A 6,115-nucleotide genomic window follows, 5' to 3' on the forward strand; every position below is an offset into this window, starting at 1 on the left:
TTGCATGTTTGTGTCATCGACTTTAGCAATAATTGATATGGGTATCTTCCCCTATGTGAATTTGCTTATAATAACAGTTATCATTACAGCATCGACATGACTTCATATGAAGCCCTGTACAGTAGATTGTGTCGTTCTCCCACCTGCTGGAGCGAAGTAAGAAATCAACATCGTTTGTGAACTAATTTCATCCAAGAGACTATTGAAAAGGTTGTAATCATCTGTAAGAACTTGACCACTGCCCAGAGTCACCAGAAAAGTTACGTGGATAACCGTAGAAGACCCTTGGAATTTGCCATTGGTGACCAAGTCTTCTTCAAGATTTTCCCTACAAGGAAAAAATGCGATTCGAAAAAATGAGAAATTCGAGCCTCGTTATGTGGGACCTTTTTAAATCGTGAAATGTGTTGGACCTGTGGCATACAGCCTTACTCTGTCCCAAGAGTTTACAGGTCTACATGATGTTTTTTATGTCTCAATGCTTAAAAGGTACCACCCTAACTCTTCTCATATCATTCTTCATGAAAAGATGCAGATGCAAGCTGACATGACATACAAGGAACTCCATGCGAAAATCCTTGGTTGAACTGACAAGGTTTTATGCAACAAAAGGATTCCCATAGTAAAGGTGCAATGACAGCACCACGCCCCAAAAGAAGTGACGTGGGAGTTGGAGAGCGAGATGAGAGAAAAGTTCTGAGACTTATTCATGACAAATTTGGGGGACCAAAGTTTCTAAAATGGGGGGAATATAACACCCCAAAAATTTTTGCGCTTAATTTGTAATTGTGGATTCATTCGAGCCCTAAGGCCGCTTAAACTCTTTAGATATTCTATGATTTTAATTTTTGGATAAATACTGTATTTCATATTTTAAATTCGTATTTTTAATTTATTTAAATAATTCTTAAATTTATATTTTTGCCATAAAAAATTATTTTTGTCATTATTATTTAAAAAATAATTTTTCAAGAGAAAAAGACGAAGAAAATGCATAAATCCTACAGAAAACGCCCGCGGGAAGGGTCTCGCCTGTGCAGGCATTGTAAATCACTTTTTTGGGTAGTGTGCCACCATCTTTTGGGTGACATGCCTCTATTTTTTATGTCACCGTCACATCACGTCATCCGTCTGTCGGTCACATTTGTCAGTTGTCACATCACTTTTTTTTCAATTGACTTTCTCTTTCCTCACCAGATTTTGCCACTTGTCACAAATCCGAAGGTCTCCATTTTCTATAAATAGGGACCCCCATTCACTATTTCCTAATCACTTCCATTATATTCTTCCATCCTCCAAGAACTTAGAGAGAGAGGGACATGAGAAGAAAATAAAAGGTGTAGACAACTTCAAGATTTCCGTAAAGAATTTAATATTTACTTTTAAACATTCTAAAGAGCATTTCTAGAGCCAAAATTATGAAATAGTTGAATTTATGATTTGCATGATTATATTTAAATATCTAAACGAAGTAAATTTTACTTGATAATGCATATTATATGATCGTATATGAACTTGATAATTTGCATGTGATTTAAATGATTAATTCTTGAAATCAATTACTTAAATGCAAAAAGGTGATTAAGCATGAAATGGTATGAGAAATATGCATTTGTATTGACATGCATAATTCATAAAGTGTTTCGTTAAGCTTTTTATCTTTGAGAAGTTATGTTTTTTCCCATATAGTCTTAAAAGACGTGAGAGAACTGCTCCCTGTGGATGACGGTATACCCTTTGACGAGAGTGGTAATAGGTTTTCTGATAGAACTGCTATGACTGACACGATTTTTGTCATAACTCATGTTATAGTTTGGCAAGCTGTAAATGTGTTGTTGATTTAGCAAGCTGTAAATTGTTGTTTTATCTGAATTGATCATTCCACATAGGTAATTAAAAATTTATATATGCCTTCAAAAGATGAAAGTCGGAATGATTTCATGAAAAAATGACACGAAAAACTATGTATATCATGATTTGTTTAATTTTCTCTATTATCAGCATGATTGATTTGATTGATATGACCATGACATAATAGATTTGATATTTTCTTAAATAAATAAATTGTTTTCATAATTTAAGAAAGAACTCTAGCGTGACTCTTGATAGTAGGTGTTGATGACGTAATTACTCACTTTAAAAATCTTATGATATTATTTAAGTACTATTTTCCTTATTGAGTATATAAAACTCACCATTTTTCTATGCCCCCCTCCAGATGAGGAAGATAGTGAGAAATTGATCGTTGACCTACCCATTGAAGTTTTTGAGGATCCCATTGATCCATAAATCTTAAGTGTATGACTTGTCCCGCACTCTGATGAGTTCTTTCACATAGTGAAAGAAGTAATCCTTTTTGTATTTTGATATTTTCTATTTTTTGCCACTTCTGGCTTCAGTTATATGTGTAATTAAAACTTATATATTTTGTAAGGGATTTGTAATTAATTGTTCCGCTGTATATAATTAACTATTATGCACTTGTAATCTATTTCTGTATATGACACCCTTATGCTTTCATTAGTATTTGAGATGTCACACATGCTTAACAAAATGTATCGAGAGCTTATGAGATTAATTAGACTATTGGAAACCTCATACAGGATTAAGATCTAGATCATACACATTGGTGCATCAGATCATATTATTCATACACCACAGTTGTACACTGAAATTACATCAAATATTACTTCTAAAGTAATCTTGTCAAATGCAAAAAACATGAATGTATCTCATATTGTGGTAATTAAGTTAAGTGATAAGGTAGTACTTAATAATATTTTGTGTGTCCTATATTCAACTTGAACTTAATATCTATAAGGTGACTAGCACAAGATGCTAGATATTGTTTAATATTTTCACAAGAGCATTGTACAATTCAGGACCTTATGACCTGAAATACTCTTAGAATGGGGGAATTAAGAAATGGACTGTCTCAGCTTAAAAAGTTTGGAGGTTCTAAGGATCCAACTCAACAAGATTTCTCTGGTACAACAATTTCGGGCCCTAATAAAGAAGAATATTTTAATATATGCATTACAGACTTGGTACATCCTTCATAGTCCAAGTCAAACATTCCTTCAAGTGTTTTAAAGATAAAAAATTGTAAGTTATGTTATTTTTGTTCTTTGGCTAAGATGCATAGAGTGATATTGATAATAGAGTAAATGAATGTTTTGATTTAGTATACTATGATATTTGAGAATCTTATAATGAAATCTCTTATGATAGATTCAAATAGTTTTTATCAATTCTTAATATTGGTAGTAAATGTACATTGGTGTATTTAATAAAAAACAAGGTTAAAACTAATTTTCATTTACAACATCTTTGCATTTTTGTTGAAATACAATTTGACAAAAAAGTCGAAGTAGTTCGAAGTGATAATGGAAAAGAATTTCAAATAAAAAACTTCTATTATAAAAAAGGTATTATACATTAAAAGATCTCTATAGAGTCTCCTAAGCAAAATAGAAGAGTGGAGAAAAAGCACAAATAGATACTTAATATGACCAAAGCTTTGAAATTCAAAATTAGATTGGACTTGAGGTATTGAAGTGATTTCATACTTACTGCACTTTATCTTATTAACATGACTCCTTTATTGGTAATATGTCATAAAACCCCATTTGAGGTGTTATATGGTAGGAAACCAAAGTATGTCACTAAGAGTCTTTGGATGTTTAACATTTGCATCCATATTGACAGGTAACATACATAAGTTCGACCCCAGAGGTAGAAAGTGTATATTTCTAGAGTACTTATTTGACATTAAAAGGTATAAGTTACTTGATATGGAGACAAATAAAGTTATCATATCAAGAAATATAACCTTTCATGAAAGAGTCTTTCCTTACAGTAACAAAAAATGGAGAAAAAAATCTCAAACCTCACTAGAATCAAGGATTCAGTGAGCATCTCACAAATTACTTTTCCCACACAAGTAGAAATTGAAAAACTGTGTTGGGAGAGATAGAGACTCAAATGTAGAGATTGGAGTGTCAAGCCAAATAGAAGAAGTGAACTCAAGTGAAAAACTAGGTAATGAAGAAGAAGAAACATAATAAGTCCTTTTCTATGAAAAAGTAGCTAATATGACATAGACGACTTGGATCGTTCAAGAAACCAATCAAACCAAGGAGGTCATAACTTGGACCCTTCAAGCTTAAGAGGTCATAGTTTAAGTTGTCCAAAGACAACTCCAAGTGACCAAACACATCCAAAGGAAGCTCCAAGTGGCCAAGAACATCTAAAAGAAGATCCAAGTGGCAAAAATAAAGACCCAAGAAATAAAGGTTGTCTAAAGGAAGATCTAAGTGACATGAGGCTGTCTGAATGAAAATCAAGGTGCTTTAGGCCATGAACATTATCCACATAAGGCTAAACAAGGCTTGGTCACATCACAAGATGTACTTGAGCCACATGAAAAGAGTATCTTAATGTCAAGTGAACCAAACAACAAGATCAAGGTCCAAAAAACTTAAGAAAAATTATCTTGTTTACATTAAAGGATGGATCTGTGAAGGCATAAGTATCGAGCAAAACTTTGGAGGCCTTAAAGTGGGGAGTTTGAGTCCACCATGCTAAGGAAATAATCGGCCTCTAAAGAAGCCAAAAGATCAATAAACCCAAGAGCAAAGATTCAAGCACATGAGAAAATCTCTCACCCGTGAGAGATTTTTCCTGCCAAAAAGAGATTTTTTTCTCTCAAGTAGGAAAATTTCTTTTCTTCCTTCATATCTTCTCGAAATAGCAACAATTCCACAAGATTAAGATTTTTGGTAAGTCATCAAAGAAGGATCCTCCCTAGCTGATCATATATTTACAAATAAAGAAACTAATATGTGGAAAAATCAAAAGCATTTAACACAAGATCTTCACATAATCGAGGGAAATCATAGACGAATTAAGGGAGATAATGGACATTCCTCTTTTCTCAAGTATGGTTGACCCTAAATTTCCTTTTTTCATTCAAGATCTTTATCAAATTAGTTTGGTTTCCTCAAGAAATTAGTCATATCTATACTATTTGTTTAAATCTTTTCTATATGTAATTTATTAACTTTTTGATTATTGATTTAATTTCCTAGCCAAGTATTTATAATCAATTAGGAGATTTAGTTTTTAATTGTAACCTATTAGCATCAAGTATAAATAGGCCTCTAGAATTTAGTTATAAATCAAGCATAAAATACAAAGTATTTTAACTTTTTAACTAGTAAGGTTTTCTTCAACCTTCTCGTTGAGTTAGGAATTGGTTCAACTTATTTTGATAACTCTTATGCCATTTTATTAATTTTTATTTTTTCTAATGATCTTAGTTCCAATGATATATTGATTGCGGATTAAATAAGGAAGGTCTATCTATAAATAAATTTTGGTGTTAAATTCTATGTGTAGAGTTTAGATTACATTGTTGATCTTGAGTTCCATATCAGTAACTGTTGATAGTAATATTTCAAGAAGACAACAACTAGAATGAGGAAGGCACTAGCATACCCAATGGATTATGTGTGTGAACACATTCAAAATTAAGACCATAATTCACAAGCTATTGAAAAGCTTGTATGGCCTTAAGCAAACATCAAGATAGTGGCAAGCAAAGTATTTAGATTTCATCATCAGACAGGGATTCACCTAATCCAAGATTGACTATAATCTCTTTGTAAAAAGAAGTGGTAAGAGTTTTATAAGTTTACTTATTTATGTTGAAGAAATAATTATGGTAGAAGATGATGAGAATATTATAAATGACTTAAAAGGAAAGCTAAATAATGAATTGAAAATTAAGGATTTAAAAAATTTTCTTAAAATTGAGATTATCAGGTCAAGAAAAGTAATAAATATATGCCAAAGGAAGTGTGTATTGGATTTGTTAAAGGATACAAGTGTATTGGGTGGTAGAATTTCAACACTGCCAGTTGTCCATAATACTAAATTATGCAAAGATGCAGGAGAATTATTCTCATCTATAACTATATACAGGAGGTTGATTGGGAGATTCATGCATTTAACGCGCACCAGACTAGACTTAGGGTACTCAGTTCATGTTCTAAGTTAATTCATGGAAAGTCCCAATAACCAAAACTTGAATGCTGTTTTTAAAGTTTTGAGG

The sequence above is a fragment of the Carica papaya genome, chromosome 8 (assembly GCF_054855325.1).
Source record: "Carica papaya isolate Zhongbai chromosome 8, ASM5485532v1, whole genome shotgun sequence".
NCBI lineage: Eukaryota > Viridiplantae > Streptophyta > Magnoliopsida > Brassicales > Caricaceae > Carica > Carica papaya.